The sequence below is a fragment of the Lichenostomus cassidix genome, chromosome 4A (genome assembly GCF_008360975.1).
Source record: "Lichenostomus cassidix isolate B80296 chromosome 4A, HeHo_3.0, whole genome shotgun sequence".
Taxonomy (NCBI): Eukaryota; Metazoa; Chordata; class Aves; order Passeriformes; family Meliphagidae; genus Lichenostomus; species Lichenostomus cassidix.
This window is the reverse complement of record NC_139485.1, coordinates 1,433,751-1,455,562: the sequence shown is the minus strand read 5'-3', so window position 1 is coordinate 1,455,562 and position 21,812 is coordinate 1,433,751. Positions and strand designations below refer to the sequence as shown.

Genomic DNA, 21,812 nt, shown 5'->3' with positions numbered 1-21,812 from the left:
AAAATAGCAGAGGAATTAAAGGCTGGGGGAAGAACAAACCAAGATTCCAGGCAGTTTTTCCTGAGGATAAGTTCCTGGCTGAGCTGGAGGTCTGCCTGCAGCCATCCTTGCCAGCGGGACACTGATGGGAAGAAGTTGTCAAAATCCACGAGTCGCTGCGGGAGTGTTTTTAACACCTCCTGCCAGCCCTGAATGCTGTGAGTGAGTTGTTAAAAGGACTCCACAGGTGGCACCGCTGGGAGCAGAGGCCAAAGCTTTAAAATCTGATCTGTACAGAAGGAAATGCTGGAGTTTTTCCCCCTCCTAGTGCTGCCTATCCAAAGGCAAATTGGAACAATAAAAAGTCTGGAAATGTCTCCTGTAATTCACTGGGACCTCACAGTGATTTATTTTGCTTCAGAATGTTACATCAGAGGTGTGGTGAGCAGAAAGTCCTGCAGTCACGCTCACATTATACCCAAGTGGCCTCATTTGGAGGGAAAAAGTCATATATTTGATAACTTCCTGCCTCTTTCATGGGGGTGAATCAGGAGTTTCCCAGAATTTAGCTGACCCAGGGCAGTGACTTGCATTTCCTTGGCCAGTTCCTCTAAGAACACAACCATCAAAATAGAATACCCTAAAAATAAGAGCTTCCCCAAAATACTGACTCAGGCACTTATTATTTTTCAGGACTAAGAAAAGGTTTCCAGAAAAATAGCAGCTCAAACCTCAAAGTGTTACAGTCAGTGGAAGGTCTGTGGGATTTATGGCTAACTGCCAGTGTCCCTGGAATGCTGGGCGTTCAGGTCAGGTTTTAAACTTGTACTGCTGAAAGCAGGTAGAAAATGATTCTTTTTTATAAAGGAACTTGTTTGCAGTTGGCTTAGCGAAATCTGTAGCCGAGGGGAGGAATTTATCTTGTTAAATGTTCAGCTTTGACAGTCCATCATGGGGAAAACTCGTGTCACACTTCAGGGACCAAATGGACAAATCTTTTTTTTTTGTTCTGGGAAATAGAACAACTCCCATCCCATTTGTGTTGTGGGGAAGATCTGTTTTATGTTTAGTAGCTCCGGGCAGTAGAAATGGAGAATTTGTGGTTTTATCAGCTGCTCTCTCCTTTACTAAAACCTGATTATTCTCTGCTTTAGACTTTGTGAACTGGAAGGGTAAAGGAATACATGACCTGACACTTAACCCAGGTCTGTGGTGTACAGAAACCTCCTGTCAGCTTCAACAGAAATGGCAAATTCTCCAGGAGGCAGCTGCAGGATAAGCTTTTAATTGAAATAAAAAAACAGAGATCTCACCTTCCTGACACCGTGAAGCAGAGCAGGGTCAGGAGGTGTGACCCTAAGGAATTTAAAAAGTTGAGCAGAAATGAGGAACTGAAAAGGTTTGGGGAATGCTGCCTTAATTGCTAACTGTGAGGATTAGATTGGAGGCAACACATCTTCATCTCTCTTGCCTTCCTCTGGCTATCTCCTGACTGCAAAACTGAGACAAAAAAATCCCCCAAAACCACAAACAAACATAACCAAAACAAACCCCAACAACCAAAAAAAAACCCAAACCAAAACCCCAACAGACAAATAAACAATCCCAACCCCACCAAAAAAAAACCAAACCAAAAACCAACCAAGCATAAAAAACCCCACAAAACAAACAACAACAAAACCCACCAAAACCCAACCAAACAAAAATGGCAAGGAAAAGGCTTTAACAGAGCAGCTGCCCATGGCAAAGCTGGGAACAACAGCATCTCGTGAATCTCTGTTTCAGTATTTTCTGTGCAGCTCAAACCAGCAGGGTCGAATCTTCCAAGGCTTCGCTCTTTCCCTTCCGCAGTGCAAGAGCTCTGAAGGGCTCCATGGGTGGCTCTGCCAGCCTGCAGAGCTGCTGAGCACTGAGGTCTCTGTAAACTCCATTAACTGAGCTCCAGCAGCAGCTGCGTTAGGAGCAGCTCAGCTCGTGGGGAATGAGGGAACAGCAGAGCAGTTCGGATGGAAATCCCATCTCTTTACTGACTGACAGGCTTTGCTGCCGAGTTTAGCACATCTTTAGCTGGATGGGTAAGTCCCTGCTAAATCCCCTTTTCCCGGCTGGAGCTGCAGCAGGAGCATTTGCCAGGGACTGAGAGCCTGTTTGGCACCCATTGTCCTGGGGATTGCCTTTGTCTGCCTAATGATGCCCCATCCCATCCCCTCCGCTTCTAATTAGCAAATGATTTACTCTCTTTGCTCCTTAAGCCTCGGTAATGACACCGGGGATGGGAATTCTCTCTCGGTGTATTCCCTCTGGATTTAGGAAAAAAGAAGAGTTAAGAACTGAAGAGATGAAGGAACAGCTTTAGCTCTCAAAAGCTGGTTACAAGGCTCGAAACAAAGGTGTCCAGGTGCTTCTTATGTGCTTTGAACAGAGGTTTTAATTATCTTCAGCTTCAATCTGTTCCTGAGTGAGCTGAGATAAAGCAAAATGCGTTTGTCCAGATGTTTTAGGACAGATTTAAGCAAACTGGTTTAAGGAATGGCAGGGTTTTGTCGCATAGAACCGTCTCCACAATATTCCTGCTTTGCTCCCTCTTATTTTGCACTGAATTAATGTAGAGCACTGATCAATCCACCCTGTGCCACTAGAAAATAAACCCAGAGCAATTTAAAGAGCTTTTACTTCTATTGCTGTGAAGTCAGGATGGTTTTAAGTAGTGAATAAAAAGCAACCTTCCCTTCTGAACTGGTAAATTAAGCAAAATTAGTCAAGATTTTTGCCTCTCTCACTTTTTACCTCTTCCAAGGCCACTTAGTGTCTTGGGAGAATTGAGGAGAGATTCCAGCAACCCTGGCTCTGTAATTTGGATGAATCCATGGATGGTGTGAGCAGCATTCACTCTTTTTTTTTTTTTGCTAAAATAGTAATGTATCTTTGCCTTGCATTAAATAACACATTTGCTTTCATTCAGCAGAGCTGCAGGCTTTAAATAGAAAACCAGAGCTTAATTAGGGACACTGCAGGGATTTTTTCTGGTTTTTTATGCCAAGGGTTTCCCAAAGTTCTGCAGCAATTGGTTGCAATCAAGTCAGTTGAACTCTGAACTGAAGCAAGAAGCCCCTGGAGCCTCCGGGCAGAGCTGCACTGATTTGCTGCTCTTCGCCAGCAGGTGTTCAGGCAAAGGGATCCAAATCAGCAGAGTGCAAACCTACAGATTTCTGTGGCGACTCTAAGCAAGGAGAAGCATTCCTGGGATGGAAGTTACACTTCCCTTACGTCCTTCCTACAATGAAGGCACTGCACAGGGATTCTGCTGGAATAATCAGGTTTTCTCTTAAGGCTTTAACAGTCACTCTTGTACTGATGGAAGATTTCCATGGCATAATGGGATTGTCTCCTCCTGTTTATCAGAACCAGGGATGGGATGGGATGGGATGGGATGGGATGGGATGGGATGGGATGATGGGATGGGATGGGATGGGATCCAGGACAGCTCTGTCAGGCTGGAGATGCTGCTGCTCCCTGACACTGTTTTCTGGCAAGGATCAAAGCCAGCTCAGGGGTGTCTGTGGTTATCTCCTGTGTATTTCAGTCCCTCCTCAGTCAAAACCCCAAGCCTGTTGCTTTTACAAATGAAAGGGTGACACATCACAGGATGAGACTCATGTGTGAATAAATTAAAATATGGTTATGTTTTGCTAGTCCTTTTTTAATTAGGCAAAATTCAGGAAGAATCAGGTGGCCATGAGTTGAGACCACAAGTCTGGCAGGTTGAAATTCGGAATTCAGTCCATCCTTATTCATATTTCGTATTATTCTCTGTCAGAGCCTGGTTCTGCCCCAAGATCTCACTCAGGCTGTGCTGTACCAGCCCAGATGTGCCCAGGCAGTGTCACAGCCTCATGTCACAAATCCAGGCACACTGCTCCTGCCAGCTGACAAAGTGCTCCCAGCGCAGGTGCAGAACTGACAAACACACACTTTGTACCAGGAAAATTACTTCTAAGAACAAATTAAGCTCCAGAACAGCTGCCTGGGTTATTTTCATCCCAAATCTCCATAAGGGAATAGGACACTCAGATGGTGTCATGATTTTGAATAACATGGAAATGCCAAAAGCAGCCTGACATAAAGCAGACAGGCACAGAGATGTGTGTCCCTTCATTACTTTCACGGATTGCAGCTGAATTTCTTAATTTGTCTGGGCTCTTTAGTCAAAGCATGACTGATGGAAATGCACTGTGAAGTTTGGAGGAATTGGAATTCCATGCTGCACTTGGAATCCATGATGCAGCTAACCTGCAGGTCACCTGCCCACCTGGGACTGCTCTGCACCACACATTTCATCCCAGAGGATCCCTTTGCCAAGGATCACCTGGGCTCTGCTCAAAGGGCAACGGCCACAAATGTTATCCCCATTCCAATGGAGATTTTCTTTCTTTTGTTTTTCCTTTCTTCATGCAAGTCATTAAGGATGCAAGTCCATGGCCAAGGCTGTGTGTGGAAAGTGTAACAATTCTCCTGTCAGTGTACCAAAGGCAGTGCTGAGCAGCTCTGGCAGCAGCAGGGATCGGTGGAGCTTGGCTCCTCTGGAGTTGCCTCGTGTTTCCCTGCCCTGCTGCCTAATGGAGTGCAAAACGAGTGGAGCTTTCCCAGGTTTGGCTGCTCCTGGGAGCTCCCTGATGAGGGTCAGGCTGGGGAGGCTCATCCAGCCACAGCTTTTGTCTCCACCTGGATCCCTCTGTCCTTCAGGCTCCAGGAACACCACTCCTCGAGCTTTCAGCTCCTGTGCCATAAGTGTAGGATGAGATCAAGGGATTCAGGAGGTCCTGGGGAAAACTGGGAATGGGGATTTGACTGGTAAGCAATTCCTCAGTCTTGTTTCTGTGGATGCCACATTATGGACTGTGCTGGGCAGCAGAGCTCTTCTTTCACTCCTCAGGTTCATCATTTCCATGTGGGTTTTGCCTTTCCAGGCTCATCATTTCCCTGTGGTTTTCTGCCTTTCAGTTCCCTAATCTCTTGAATTTAAATATCACATTTCAGTGAGGATCTTGAGCTGGCCTTTATGTAAGAACTACACACCTATTTCCACTGGAAGGATCTGAGGCTGTCTGCACCTAATCATTAGGAAAACTATTCCAAAAGCTTTCCATCTCCCAGAGCTGTGATCCCATCGTATCAGAGGCTTGGAGGAAAATGAACATAGAAAGACAGATTTATTTAGAAACCAATTCATGGTATTTCCAGTGAAATCCCTGTCTCACAGATACAGAAATGAACCTGCTACATTTCTTTATGTGTCTTTAAAAAATAAGCTGTACATATAAGCAAAACCATTTCCTGCTTTGGGGGCGGGTTTAGGAACAATTGTAGATTAACTGTGTTAAAAGTTTTTAATTTCTCTGTGTATTTCACATTCTCTCACTCTTAAACTCACCTTTTACCTGGAGAAACATCTTTCATGTCTGCCATGCAGCTGCAATGATGGAAAGGAAGGAAGGGAAGCGAGCCAGAAGCGCTGGGTGGGAGAACATCTATTGGAGTCCTCCAAGAAACACAGCAGGAATACAGCAAAAATGCAGCAAAACCACGACAGAAACACAGCAAAAGTCCAGCAGAAATGCAGCAGAAATGCAGCAGCTTGCAAGGATTGTCTGCACAGCACAGTGGGCAGAATTCTGTGTGGATAAAGGCAGCTGCCAATATTAACAGACAGAGAGATCAAAGCAGAGACATCAAGCCCTAACTCCTCAAGAGCAATCCCCTAATATTTGAGGCTTTTGGAGTGTCCAGTTTGAAAAAGAATAACCTGAATTTCAGATGCACTGAAGGCTCAGAGTTCAGAGGAGCAAACAGGAGCAGGGGGTGCTCTGTGCTGCTGCAGGTCAGCCCTCCCAAAGTGGGTGTCCCAGAGCAGAACCTGCTGATCAAACTTGGCCTTGAGCAGCCCTTAATGGCAGCTCCTGGCAATATTTCCTTTCTTCAGACAGCATTACAGGGGTTTCACTTTAATGTCAGCTCTAGCAAGCACTGGGTAATCTGGCAGAATAAATTTGATTGAATTAGGCAGCACAAAATGATCCCATTTTATATCAAACCAGCCAGAGCATTCACTGGGGTGTTTATGCAGGTTTGTGTCACTCTCTGCCAGCTCTGTAAAATTAAATGAGAGCTGATCATAAAATCTGTTGACTCAAAGTTGGTACACAATGTTTTTGTAACAGACCTGACCCAAACAGAGATTTTGCACTAGTTCAATGCTTTGTTCCTGTGTCTTCACAGCTTCTGATCTGCTCCAAAGTGCCAAAAATTCACCATCTTGTAGAACTACAGGCTTAAGCTGTCACATAAAAATGTGTCCCACAATTGAACCCTTGAATGATTCTTTACGAAATTACTGATTTTAATAAGAATAAGCCTGATCACTGTGCAAATTTCTGCAAGCACTGTAATCCAACCCAGCTTAATTTCCAGTTTGCTCTGCAATGGCAACAATCCCAGCTGGAATTCAGGGACCTCTGAGCTTCCACCCAAGTTTTTCCAATGGCAAAGGTCTTTACAGGGGATCAGCAGAACAAATTGTCCAAGAGATCCATGCAGCAAACAGGAGAAGCTGAACTTGTGGGAATTTATTTTTGTTCTGGGCTCATTAAGGAGCAATGCCCAGATGCCAGCTGACAAAGGTGGTGAAGAATTTCTCCAGGACTTATCCAAAATCAGCCTTTTTACCAAGCTGTTCTTCAGTAATCCAGGCACTTTTCTTAGGAAATTTCTATTCTTTTCTTATGAACAATTCACAAATGTCCTGAACCTGTGCTACCTTGCACACTGTAATTTCCACAGGAGAAGTGGAAATAGGGCACTGCTACATGGAAAATGTATCCAGGTATATTTAGGAAGAGGAAAGGCCCTCTGGAGGCAGCTGCAAGGGGAAGGGGAGGAGGCTGGGCAGCATCTCGGCAAAACAGACAGAATTTGCTGTGCCTTTTACAGATAACAGCATTCTCTTCTGAAATCTCCTCTTCCTCTATCATTCAAATTCAGGTTTGGTGCTCAAGGCATCCACACCGGTTTTGAAATGCCAGAATGTTCCTACCCTGCTTAGCACAGCTCCTGGAATTCCAGGGGTCTGCAGAGCTCATCCCTGAGTCACTTGGCTTACAAAAAACCAGGGAGAGAAAAGAGAATCCACACAGAGCCCAGAAACTCTGACCATAAACAGATGGATGCTTTTGATTCCCTCCAGAAGAGAGCAGATGTGGTTGCAAGCACAAACATATGCAGTCACCCAAATTAATAATAATATTCAGCAGAGGTTTGTCTCAACCCCAGGAATTCAATATTCTGGGAGGGTTTGGAGTGCTGTGGGTCAGTGTGTTTTGGCTTCCAGGCTGATTCCTGCAATGAGAGGAGCACAAAGCTGGGTCTTGGCTCTGAGGCAGAACCTGCAGGGAAACACAATTCAAAACAATTCCTGGCTCAGGTTTTTAACAGAGCCAAGGTAACTAGGAACTTAAAGAAATGAAGACCTGCACAGTACAAACTCCCATCAGCTGTGGAGCTCAAGGCAAGGTGGTGGATGGACAGCAAACATCCCCATGTGGCACTTCTTCCATGATGAAAGCGTTCAGGACAGTGCTTCTATATGTATAAAGCAATAGAGAAGTCCAAGGGGAGTCTGCTGAAGGGCTTGGAGCAAATTCTGCCTAATTTCTGCCCTTTTTTTCTGACATTTTCACACTGGATCATGTGGCACTTCCATGAGGGATTCACTGCACCCAGCACTGCACAACCCACACGAGTCTGGGGAGAAATCTGATGGAGCCTCCCAGAGAAATCCTGTCAGTGAGGTCAGAGAGGGATAGTCCTACCACAGCATGTGGCTCTAAGCAGACCAGGACTGTTTATAATAGAAATAATATTAATAATAAAGGATTTTGAGGGCTGTTGACTGAATTGTTGCAGACCCACAGTTCAGGGGACAGCTGCTGAAAGGCAGGGTGCCCTAATCAATTACATAATTATTGGCACTAATTATTCAGAGATAAAGCAAACACAGCTATTCAAGTTTTAATCACAAAAGAATTCAGGAGCAAAAATACCCATCCAGTGACTCTGAAGTTTGCCTGGGTGATAAAACAGAACAGGAAAACACATTTACTTCAGTGCCACAACCACAACAATTCCACACGTAGGAGAAGTGCTTTGCCAAGCAGGCAGATTCATTCAAGTGATGAATCTCCTGGGTTAATGATTTTTTTGTCACTGGTGCTTCTGCTGAATAAACATCCCACCTGATTTCCCCACTCCACGTGATCTGTGCAAGGAAATAATATTTTCATTTTTTTTCCCCTTGCCTAGGAGGAAATCTTTCCTTTCTATTAAAAGATGGCTGCATGGGAATATTGGTCAATGATCTATGAAATGAGGGAAAGAGTGAGAGAGAAGCTCTCTGCAGGTAATTCAGACAAGAGATTTATCTGGGGACATTCTGGATTTATCCCCTCAGTGAGTGTCATTTCACAAACCAATGTTGTTCTCACCTGAGTTGGTGTGTGCATTGCTTCTTTCTGCTGGAGAGAATCCAGACTGTTCCTGTGTGTCCCAAATCCTGGGATGACACAACCTCGTGGGAATGTATTCCCTCTTTCTTGGGAAAGGATCCCCATTTGGGGAAGAAGGAGACTATTTTTGCCTCAGAAGGATGTGAGTCACCTCGGTGGATGTGCTGCTGACACTGGGAAGTGCCCAGGAAGCCACAAGTGTAACAAGCTGTCACTGAAAGGGGAAAACAGCCCCATGTGACACCAGCTGTGTTTGGGAACATCCCAAAAGCTGCTGAGACACATTCCAGCTTGGTCCTCGAGCTTTGCACCCCCTTGGCCCCTGGGAAGGGCAGCAGACATTTCACATTTCACATTTCACTCTGAGGCACTTGGAATAAGATAAACCCAAAGATCAAACTCTTCCCTCAGATTTTCTAGCACTTGTACAGTGCCAAGACTGATGGGGTCCTGCTCTCTTTCCCTCTGGCTCTAGGGAACAATTGCTATGTATTTTAGGCAGAAATTTAAAAATGTGAATAAGGTAAATATATTCTGAGCTCAGTAAGTCTCAGATGATTGGCAATATCCTCCTTGTTTCACAGGGAACAGGCATTCCAAGGGGCTGAGCTATTCAAGGCATCACCTCTTCCCATAACAAAGGAACCTGAGTGTCAGAAAGAGCAAAACCTGAACAACAAGGGCTGTTTAAAACATCTTAGCAGCCCAGAGATACCCCCAAAGCCACTGCTGCAGGAGAGCTCTGGTGCCAATGCTTGTGGGATTTCTGCCTTGCTTGTTTCCTGGGGAGGAATTGATAAGCAGATGAAGGCAACCAGACAGCCCTTATCTTTTTATCTCATTCTTATTCAGATAATTGTCTAATTCTTATTTGAAACTCCCCAAGCTCTTTGCCTCAATAATTGAAGTTTTAGTCGTACTCTGGGGTTTGAGGAAACAGAGCACAGTGTCTCCTGCAAGAAAAATCCAAAGGATGTGGCTTTGTGGCTGGAATTCAATCTGTTCCGTGCGGGGCTCTGCTCCCTGATGCTCTGCTTACTGGAGAGATTTTAGCATTTCTATGCAAGGTGTGCATGCAGATGTGTCACAGCTCCAGAGTTCATCTAAAATGCTGATGGAATTGCAGAGCTGGAGCCTGAAGGACACACAGTGTTCACCACTCCTTCCCACACATAAGGAATGCCCAGTTTTCCTGAGATTTTTTTGGTTTTCATGGATGGTATTCACTTTCCACTGTTGTTATGTGGAGAAAATGGCCTTGAATTTTATCGAGGGGGAGGGTGTTGCTCAGTCTTGTTCTCCATCTGTTAGTTCCAGATGTGGGGTGGCCACTGAGTGCTTTCCAAACGTTTCTCATTCTGCTCAGGTGGAACCTCTCTAACAGGCAGAGCATCCTGCAGATCCCAAAAGGAAAGAGCAAAACACATGACAATGAGCAGAGATGAAAATGGGGGAAAATCCACCACAGCTTTCATCAAAAAAGGTTTTTTTTTCTGGATTTCCTCCCCACTCAAGTGATTGGGGATAACCATCCAGGAAATTTCACCAAGTCACAGTTTAAAGTAAAATAATTTGAAATCCCTTGTAAGAGCTGCTGAAAGTGTTGCAGAGAGAAATGCTGTGCATTTCCTGGCTGCCTCCAGCTCAGGACACCAACTGCTTCAGATGTCACAAGAACAGTTTGCACCATAATGACAAAGCCAAGACAGACAGGAACTGATCTTACCACCTCTATACAGCAGAAATCTTGTTCCAACCATTGTGGGGTCATTACTTCATCATGGGGGGGAGGAAAGGAGTAAAAAATGAGGAAGCTGAGGCCTGGGAAAAATGTCATCCCAAAGATCTGATTATTATTATTATTATTAATTATTATTAACCTTGAATTGGTGAGCAGGGTCTGGAAAGGTTACAGAGATCCCCACTTACATCTATATAAATCATGGAAATATGGAATAGTTTGGGTTGGAAGGGACCTTAAAGCTCATCCAGTGCCACCCCTGCCATGGACAGAGACACATTTCCCTAATCCAGGCTGCTCCAAGCCCCATCCAGCCTGGCCTTGAACACATCTCTTGAGCCAGAGAGCTGCTAAAGCACCTGAGCTCCTGTGGAGAAGGATCCTTCCAGGGAAGGTGAGGCTGGGAAACTTATTTACTAATCACAGGCTGAGGTGAGTTTCAGCCCTCTCAAGAGGCTCCAGCCACATAATTGCAATGGTTATTTGAGCTGAACTTCATAACTCTCAGTTGCAGTGATTAAACTGAAATTCCCATCCCAGACCCGCAGGAAGATGAATCCTAATAACAACTGTTAAATCTCAATATCACATTCAGCCACCTCAGTGATCTGTTTAGAAAAGCAAACATCTGCAATCACATTAGCAACCAGCCCAGGGGCTGAAATCTCCCAAGTGGATATGTTGGGAAAGAGAGAAATTTTGCTTAAAAAAGCAGCTTATATCATCAGGATGAAAAATTTCAACCGAGGAAAGCAAAATGTGCTGTAAAACATAACCACAACCTTTTTTGTCTCTCTTCAATGTCTGAGCAATTAAAATTCTCCAGTGGATTCTCCCCCTCTGAAATGCAGGTCCAGCCCATTATTTAAAACAATTGCTTCAGGTTTATCACAATGAGTTTAGAATTCTTTCTTTGTGGCAAGCACAGCTAATACAACAAATAGCCTCACATTCTTAGGGGGTTCTGGTAAATAAATAAAAGTAATTCCTAACCCTAACCCATATTTCACTGTGATAACAATGCTCTGGAGCATCTTATCCCTGCAACATCATCATCCATCTGAGGGAGCCAGGGCAGGTTTTCTCCTCTAATGAATCAAGTGAGACACACCAAATGCTGAAGCTGATCTTGCTGAACGTTTTCAGGTGGCTGAGCAGAACCCTGGCTGCATTATGATACATCCACTAAAAAAAACCCAGAGGCAGACTCAGTTCCACATGGCTCACAGCACTGCTGGTGCTTCAGTTCCTCCCTTTCTTGGAAGGGATGACAGCAAATATCATTTGCTGCCATCAGCTTGGAGAGGCATCTGTTGCCTTCAGCGGGAGGGGAGAACTCAGAGTTCAGGGAGAAGTTGATTCAGATGTCAAACACACAACCTCTGACATGTGGACAGGTGGGTGGGAAGGGGCAGAAGACCCATTTTCCCAGTTCATGTCACCAGGCAGTGTCACTGCTGTGTGGCTGCTCCAGGCAGCACATGGATGATCTCCCTGGGATGCTCCAGGTGATGCATTTTCCCCATTTACATATTTTCATTACAACCTTCATTCAAAATGCATCTTCCATCCTTTCTTTACAAGTATTTTACTTCAAATATTTAATGAAAAACTCAAAAGCACTTTGCCTGCTGGGCCTCAACTCTCAGGTTCTTTTAAATGAGGCCTCAGCATCTGTGGGGAGAAGTTTGGTCCAAATTCCAGCAGGCTCAGCAACACCACTAAGTTAGAGGAGTTCAGTAAGTTCCCCTGGATCCCTGGAGGTGTCCAAGGTCAGGCTGGACAGGGCTTGGAGCACCTGGGACAGTGGAAGATGTCCCTGCCATGGCAGGAATGGCACTGGATGAGCTTTAATGTCCCTTTAATGTCCCAACCCATTCCATGATTCCAGGATTCTAAGCTGCCACCATGAGGTAACCATGAACTAAACCCAAATGGTTTCATGTAGCTTGGATTTTGCACCAAAGGCTCCTGGTATTGATCCTTCATCCCCAGCACTTCTGGTTTGTGGTTGAACTATGAAGGTGCAGCACACCCAGGTCAATGGCCAGCTCTGAGCCTAGTGCTTTATCTTGAAATAAATTAATAACTCTACCATGTTTCTGCAGATTTAAAGGATTACAGAGATGTGGACAATGAGAGAGTTAACCAGGAACTGCAAAGCACATTTTTAAGCACGAAATTTCACATCTTCAGTTCTCTATTGTTTTTCTGCAAAATACAGAATGAGGGGGCTCTACCTAAAGGAAGCAATTGAAGCCTTAAATGCACATTTGACTGAGTAAATTACCCACCAACTCCTCTGAGCATCCAGCTAGAGACAGGCAGAGATGAAGCTCAGGGAGAAGCACAGCAATAGGTTTTATATAACAGAATTTAACTCTCTTGGTGGGAAGCAGGATGCTGAAGGCTTTGGAAGCACTCTGATATCCCTGGTTTCCTTCCTATCAGAAATGCATTGGCATTAAAAGGGGTGCTTAAAATTAAACTATTGTTAATACACTGTAATTAATAAGTAAATGTGGATTCAAGCCTCAGCAGCAAAATCTGGCTGTGAGAAAACGTGGGGTTGTTTGGATCTGGGGGTTTATTTTAGCAGGCTGTAAAAGACAGGTCAGGACCCGCTCTGGCTTTCAAACATGGAATTTCATCTGGACCCAGAGAAACATGATAACTGATGGAGAGGACAGGGTGAGGAGCATAGTGGGCAGCACTGTAAATCATATTTTGTTACTGACTTTCCTCGAACTGGGAAAATTCCCTTTCATCTCCTGAGCACAGTCCCTAGCTCTGTAAGCCAGGGCACTTTGGATGTGCTGCTATTCCAGCCCCTGCACTTGGACAATAATCTCCTTATGCTCCTAAGGCAGCTGCCTTTTTTAGCCCTAGGCCTGGCCCAGGCAGTCAGGAATAGCCTGACACATCACCTTTGCTCCTGCACCAATTCTGTCCCAGAGGCCCCAGCAGTTTAAGGTGTTTCCCTAAAGCTCCCACCTGCCTGCAGCACAGGCTCCCCCAGAATTCCTGAGCCTCATTCACAGCAGAATAATGAACATTTCACTGACACTGCACAGAGTTCATGCCCAATGTGCAGCCCAGGCCATCAGCTCTGTCTTGGCTGGGGTTAGGGCACAGCAAAGCAGATTCTAAATGGGAACACCAGGAGTTTTCCCAGTCAGGCCTCCCACACCAAGTCATGCCTGTTACACAACACTTATATTAAAAATCAGAAATCATTGCAAAAACACTGGGCAAAGGGCTGGCCAGGGAGTGTTTCAATAACTTCTGCTAAAAACATCACATGCTCCAGCTCAGCTCCGGCTCTGCTTTGCCATAAGAACTGAAAAGCCAAGTAGGTAATTTTTAAATGACTTTTTTGCTATTAGGACAGTGTCTTTTATTCCAGAAGATGAGCACAGATTGTCCTCAAGACACCTGTAACTTTTTCTCTTCACTAATAAACATAGAAAATGAATAATGAAGAGGCACCTGAAGCCATTGGAAGCTCTGTCCACAAGGAACACTTGCTGTGACTCTATGATTTTATTTTCCTTTATAAGTAAAAGATTCTAAAATGTGGGGTTTTGTCCCAGTGACACTGACTACATGACTGCAGCAGTGGCAAGGGGCCTGGGTGTGACAGCAGGACTGACAAGGTGACCCAGGTCAGGAAGGAATTAGGGGAAAAATGTTTTAGAGATGGCTGCAAAAATCACAATTGCCAGCATCAGGAGCTGTGCCTGTGGAAACATCTCACAAAGTCGGGGAATGCACAGGAAAAACAGGAAAATGCAGCCTAATTCACATGGACATCACACTCCAGAGGAGTAGCTGGAATTGCAACATGAATTCCAGCTTTCCAGGTCATTTTGGGAGAAGATCCCAGCGCTGAAATAAATGAAGATCCTAAATTCTTGACTTATTTCCATCTGCACACCAAGTAGGATGTGTTCACAGGGACTTGGCAAAAATCCTTGGTTTAAAACCAAACAGGAAGGTGGAATTAGTGCTGGAAGTTGTTGCATCGCTGAAGAGATCCAGGAAATTCTGCTTTTGTCTCCAAAGCAGCCCAGGGTGGGCAGCAGCTGTGCCACCCCCAGTGCCTCAGTGTCCTGCCAGGGCTTGGGGAACAAGCCTTGGAGAGGACTGGAATGGCACTGGAGGAGATGATCCTGAAGGGCTTTTCCAGCTGTAATCATTCTGTGCTTGGGACACAAACCTGAGCACCACAAAGCAGGGCTGGTGGAAAACAGCCTCACCCTGGGCTCCTGTGGGCAGCACCCACTGGACTGGCACCTCAGACACATCCACAGCACACAGGAGGGCAGCACTTCATGGAGATGACCTCAGCTGGCCCAGCCAAGACAGGCAGATTCTGTAAGTATTTCCTTTATTTGGGGAGGAAAGGGAATAAAGTTTAAACAACAGCCTCGCTTTTAAGTTTTAATAAAACTCCTGCAGCTCCTGGGATTCTCACAGCCTAGATCAAAGTCACCTTATCTGGATTTTTTAGTTTTTAGGCACAAACCTGGTGTTTAATGCTCCCTGCTGCTGCCAAGGCTCAAAGTGATAAGGCCCTGCTGTAAGGACAAGCAATTTTTTTGGGGTACAATCCATTTAACCACCCAGAACAGCTCCTGTTCCATGCTAATGGTGGCACAGCTTCACTGGCTCATCTTACTCTGTCAACTTGGGGGCTGAATTATGGTTTTAATATCTCAGGCTCTGCTCTGACTGTGATTTGTTCTTTGTTTTTCTGATGTGCACTTTAGGGTAATCCATTGTTAGAGACACTTGGGCTGCTTGTAACAGAGATTTGCAAACAGAAAAGCTCTTCACTCTCTAAATTATGTGTATCTCTGGCTGTACATGATGGGAACATGTTCAGGATCTGTGAATCTTGCAGAACATTTGAGCACAAATTCCTGATAGAATAGAAATACATCTTTACACTTCAACTTTTAATTAAAATAATCAGCCCATTCCAGCATGTGTTTTCCCCATTTACATATTTTCATTAAAACCTTCATTCAAAATGCATCTTCCATCCATTCTTTACAAGTATTTTACTTCCAATATTTAATGAAAAACTCAAAAAAATGTAACATTGGACCAATTTGGCTCTTATTTAATAAACTGTTCCCGAGGCATTACACCCAAGGATAGACCTTAACACATAAATAAGTATGCAGTGGATCAGAGTCTGGATTATTATTATTCATAACTAAGAGCAGCCTATAAGTGTATTTTGCTTTTCAAAATTCAGGAACAATCTAGCAGAGGCTTTTGAGTTATCACAGGAGTCAGCAGGTGTTCTGTGAATGAGGAATTTGAAAGCTCAAGGCCTCAGAGCTGGAAGCATCCCTTCCAACTAATTCTTTCTTAGTTTGAAGAATTTATAAAGGTAAATAGGTGCAAGAAATAATAATGGGAAATTCCATTTAATGCAGGACAAAGCCAGGGGGATGTAGAAATACCCTTAATGAAGGGAATAAAGCTTGACAAGGAGCTCAAACCAGGCAAAACCTTCAGACAACTCTCACGGCTGAATCCATCCATGGATTGTGCAAATCCCAGGGGGGGAAAGTGAAGATCCCTAATCCAATTCTAATCCAGCTGTGGAGAGCGGAATTTTTACAAGCTAAAAAGGAAAATAACTGAGGCTACAAGTTTTGATAGCTCTGCAGCTCAGGTGTAATTTTTGAAAGCATTTTTGGTTCAGGTAACCAAAGCTGAATGATACTTTAATGACATTTTCACCCATTAGGTCATTAAGAAGATCAGTCCATTTGTTTCCCCTGTTTTTAATTATCTTCTGTGGAGTCATTCTGGTTTTATACTGGTGTAAACACATCACATCCCCTGCTGGTTAATTTCCTTCAAAATTTTGTTTGCCCGTTTCTGGTTTTATGAGGACTTTAACTTGCAGGTGTTTAAATCAGCAAGGAAACAAAAAGATCCTCTTAGAAGGAAATGGAGTCAACTGGAACTATATTTTAGTTTTATGACTGTTCATTTTCTTACAGTGGCAATTCCCAGTCAACAGTCTCAGGTGAGGTAACATGACATTTTTAACCATCTAAATCCCATCATTTTGAAGTAACTATGGGTTTCTGCTTGTTATTGCTTAAGATTCAACAGAGGCTGCATCATAAATGAGCCTTTGAGGAAACCAAGTCTATTATTCCTGCTAGCTGGGGCAATGGCAACCATCAGGAAATTAAAATTACCGCCATTAAATCAAGAAACTAATTAGAATCAGATCATCAAGTTCCTTTTCTGCTGGAGACTTGGTCTCCTGGCATGGGATAGGATGATTTACTCCAGAGTACACATCAGGGCTGAGCCAAGTCTGTCAGTTCAGTGCTTTTCTGATACTTCCAGCAATTCAATAAACAGCTCAGGAAGGTTCAGTGGCTTTTGTTGACCTGGATCAGGGCTGGCAGCTCTCAGGGAGGAAGGTTGGGAACGCAGAGATCAGGCAATGTGGCTCATGCCTGTGGATGGAGTCAGAAGGAATCTCTGATCTCCTTGCACAGCCCCAGGAGCCTGCAGCTGAATGTCTCAAACCCCAACAGCCTGGGCTTGATTTGCCCTTCCTTATTCATCCTGGAGAGCCCTCCCTCTCCCAGCTCTGCCAGCAATGATCAATATGATATCAGATGGAAAGGATTATGAGCATGGCTGTGCTGAAGCATCTCAGAGAGAAGGAATCTCTGTAGCTCCCATAAGGAGATGTTAACTGGGTTTGACAGTGTTTGTGAGACTCTGCACTCTGAAATCCTCTTCCATCCCCAGACTCTGGCAATCTCCTGGGCACGACAGCATTTAACCTGCCTGCCAAACTCAGTGTCAGCTTCCTCCTGTCAATCTTCTCCCTCTGTGGGTGGTTCAGCAGCTCAAGTGGAGCACAATTATTTCATAAACATCCATCAGCGAGCTTAGGAACCTTGGGGAAAAAAAGCACAGGACTTGAAAAGTTCTTATCTTGAGGATGCCATGAAAAGGTGATTCACTCCAAATTATAACACAAGCAATTAGACAATTTTACATTATCAAAAGTTAATAATGAAAAAGGTAATGAATAACAAGTTGCATCCTGTCACAGCAAGAAGTGCCACAATGAGAATCCAGGAATCCAGGCTGTCACTCTGTCTGACCTTACAGGAGTCATTTGCTCTTTATGCCTTTGATTTCCCAGCACTAATCCTTATTTTACCTGTCTTTGGAGAGTAATCAGTGTTTTAAATGTTCTTCAAAATTCTGTGAGTCAGTAGAAATTGTGTTCCCATATGTCCCCTTAATTGGGTTTTGAGGACATTTTAGGCATATGCATGCTTGTAAGTCTAATAGGAACTCTTAAAAGCCTGAAATAATTTGGGACCAAAATTGACACATGAGGGCCATTCTATTAATGGGAGTTGAGAGTTAACAATTTTACAGTTGTGTTTTGTTTATAGCCAACACACCCCAGAGGGAAGGACAGGTTTACTCAGTAGCTGCAGCATTACTCAGCACAGAGACTTGAGGAATGTTCCAGAAAGCATCAAGGGGTTTGTCTGGTCCAGAGGCAAAAATCACTATTTAAGATTATAGTGGCAACATTTATCGAGGAGATCTGCCTTAGATCAGGACACTGAAGTCCTCAGATATCTGCACACAAAAGTGGCACAAGCTGTTTGCCAAACTTCAAAATAATGTTTATTTTCTGAGCTACCAAACAGTTCCAGAAGATGAAGGGAGAAGCTTTTTCTCCAAGAACATAATCACCCAAAGCAACTCACCTCCTTCCCAGAAGGGAAATGCTCAGAGCAATGCTGACGTTCCTTCTTCCAGGACCATGAGATTTCTCAGAAATAAGCTTAAGCTCAGAAGGGATTATAAAGGTTCTCTGAACTACAAAATCAATCCACCTTCTCCAATAGAAATAATATTCTACCAGCAAAGGATTGGAAAGGAAAACAGAAAATGCCTTGCTAATATGACCCACAGCATGTGTAGGGCACTTCAATACTGCAACAAATAAGATCACAAAAGCTTGCTGAAGAACAAATAAATTCTGTGGTTTTATACCACAATGGGTTAACCACAGCATCAGTATGAAAAGCTGCAATTTCTAAATTAAAGTATTTGCTGAACTGTCAAAATAACTCATCAGTTTGAATTAAATCCTGAAAGATTCCCAAAAGAGTCAACCTATTAGCAAAGCAAATGGATTAATAAGTCCAGTATTGATCTGCCCAAAGCATTGGATGCTTTTGCTGATCCCTTTGGAAGCTCTTCCCACAGCAAAGCACTGGGAATTCAGCAGGATGGGCCACAGGGAAACCATTGAGCAAAAATAATAAAGGGAGGGGAAAAAATGAAGAAAATCTCAAGCCTTTACTGGGTGGGTTTCTGATTCTCCTCTTTCTCCTGGATTAATGCCATGTTCAGGCTGTCCATCCAAGAGAATGCTTTATTCCTTGGGAACACAAGGATAAACCACTGCTCTCCAATAGCCAGCGATTTAAAGCACCTACAATAACTGCATGGGGGAAAGTGAAAAAGAACTGATGCAAACCTGCAGACAAGAAACCAAACTGAGCTAGAAACCAACACCTCTGTGTGTCCCTGGAAGCAGGAGGATCAGGGGATTTTTTGAGGTTGCTGTTGTAAAGCAGCACTGATTTTTTCAGACACAAAAGATTGAGACTGTTGGGGAAGATGTGATTTAGAGATTCAGTCTCTGGTGAGGATCTGCATGCTTCCATATAAATGGGTATCTATCCCTGTGAATGGATATTTGATAATGCTGCCTAATGGAACTTTATTGCATTTTCAGATGTGTTCCCATCAGGTTATTGAAATTCTTGCTACTGTAAGGACAGAGGACTCACAAGGAAATCTGCAGTTTGCTCTGAAAGGCACCAAAAGGGGAAGATACAAATTTGCTCTTTACCACCTCCTTAGGACAAGGGGAGGAAGGAGATTTATCCAGCTGAATGCACAAGGAAAATTAGGAAGGCAGAGCAAGGCCTTGCTGACTGGAATGTAGCTAATTGTGGTTTCCTACTCCAAACCCAAAGCATAATTAACAACAGCTGCCTACAAATAGGGACTTTTTTTTCCTGTCTGAAACTCAGTGGACACTTTCACCATTTCATTTGTATGCAGAGTTCTTACTCTGCCAGGGACACCTGCCAGTCTGCAGTAACTTTAGGCAAAGATCAATCCATTTTCTAATTAGAGATGGGAGTTCATGGCAGCTGAAATGACCCCTTTAAATACAGCAGGCCCTAAACAATGACTTCCCAGGATGCTGCCTGCCCCAGAGCATTTCCTTTGTAATCTTTTCAGCCTCTCCACTCTCCTGGATGATTTATGGTGTCTGGGGGCTCCTTGGCAGTACTTTCTGTGCTGATAAAGAGGAAAACCTTGACTGTATCTTAAATTGTAAACAACTGCTTTCATATTTCCTAAGAGTTCTTGCATTTGTCCTTCACATTTCCAGAGTTAAAAAAATATGCTTAAGCCTCACACTATCTTTTCCTACAGAACAATGCCCATGAGCATCTCATTAATGAGTCCCATGAACCTTCCCCACCATCAGAAGGTGCTTAATTCCGCTGGCCTCACGCCATAACTCCCAACTGGATACCAAAGCTGGTGGTGACAGCCCAATTAGCTCTGCTGGCCACATTAATGAGAGGCTGATTGTTTGAGGAACACACCTGGCAAGTCTGAGTTCCATGCAGACCTCTGGCTAAAAGGGATATTACAACTTTAATAGAAGGAGACATCAAAAAGCCTTTGCCCACACAAAGGAATTCAACAATTGTGTTTAAATTTAATATAACATATGATAAAGAGTTGAGCTGGAGTAAAAGGCTGTCACTGGCTCTCACACAATATTATTTATGGCTCTATATAAGCCCAACTCCATGACATTAGAAGGCAGAAACCTTAATACCTTGTGACACAACTGGGCTGAGCTATCTAATATCACCCACAAATCCTTGAAAAACAAATACTCCTTCAAATAATTATGCTGTTCCAACATATTAACTTCCCAGGCACCAGCAGGGGAGCAGTGATGAAAGGTCCTGTTTTAGGGAAGACCAGTGAAAAGCCTTGTCTGTATCCTGGGCTTCAAATCAAAAACCTTTAATATTAGGATCACACTCTGCACTGAATAAATGTCAGAGAAATAAACTTGACGGAACAATATATTTTTCATGCTCTAAACTGAATTTTAAAAAGGACCTAGAACAGGAAACTATGAAGTCTTTAACCTCCAGGGGAAAAAAAATCAAATACCACCCAGGTCACTAATAATCTAATGTCAACTGTTTCCATAAAAAATGGGCCATGATAAATAATCAAAGCATTTAGTGGGAACTGCGGGGATGTGTGTGTTATTCTCAGTTATTCTGTGTTATTCCCTGTGCATGTTGATTAGAACTTTAAAGAAAAAGTAATGTTTCTCCCAGCCCTGTATCCCCATCATTTATAACCCAGAGCATGAAATCTCTCAGCTTACCTTCTGGATCCTTCCAGATCCTGATCTCCCTCAGCCTGGCTGCTGGAGAGATGGTTTACCACGTTATCTTCCTGAGGAGGAAACACAGCAAAGAGCAGTCAATGCTCAGTGAAGCTCCAGGCTGGAGAGGTTTAGGGTACAAGGCAGGTTTGGCTGATCTGAAATGCCCATAATTCCATAATTGCAGATTCCTGCCTCCCTGGCCTTGGCAGCCAAGGCTCCTGGCATTCATCTGACTCCCTGCAGCAGGATGATTCCCCTTCCACTCACACACCTCTCTGAGCACTACTCTTGTCTCTACGGACAGAAAAGGTAACAGAAATGTTTATCACATGTAAATTATTTTAATTTCTTGCAGCAAACTCCAAGAAAAAGGCCAGCCCCAGGCAGCCCACTGAGCAAACAACTGAATGTTAAAACTTGAACAATGTGTAGGCAGAGCTGTTTATTCCACTTTGCTTTATACTCCACTGCATCAATGTATTTATTACTCTCCTGCATCCATCTCGTGCTGGCCAATCCTTCTTTCTGTTACATGTACAGATCAGCACAGAGTTCTCCTTTCCGAGAGACACAAGATGACTGAGCTGCACTTCACCAAAGGGGAGAGCAGCAAGATCTCTGTCCTGAAGATCTCAGCAAGCTGAGCACCAGGCAGTCCAACTCGGCATGAGGATCAAACCCTCTGTGACAGACAACACTCTGCAGCCCAGGACTGAAAAATCAGCTTTTCTTGCTGAAAAAGACTTCACTGAAAAAAAAAAAAAGTGGTATTTGCTAACCTGAAACAGTAATTTTAAAGCAAGATCCCAGGATACAGAAGAGCTGCTTTTATCATGATGTACCCTATGGAAATTGTACCTGGAAATATGGGAAGATTTCACGCTCTGGAATACTTTTTGCAGTGTATTTCCATTAAGTGTCACATCCGAGGCCATCTGTGTTCACCTTCCTGGATGTAATACACTGTTCTAACGGTAAAAAAAAAGCCTTTTAAAAATCCCCTCGCGTT

At 43.8% G+C, this 21,812-nt stretch overlaps 1 long non-coding RNA gene across 1 annotated transcript; it reads right to left on the bottom strand.

The window, feature by feature from the left end:
* Positions 1-15,282: 15,282 nt before the first annotated feature.
* LOC146437252 (uncharacterized) lies at positions 15,283-21,772 on the bottom strand. The gene is made up of 3 exons (XR_014852156.1): positions 21,662-21,772; positions 20,801-21,097; positions 15,283-17,227 (listed from the first exon to the last, which is right to left on the bottom strand). It is a non-coding gene; the product is annotated as an uncharacterized LOC146437252 (long non-coding RNA).
* Between the last annotated feature and the right edge of the window lie 40 nt (positions 21,773-21,812).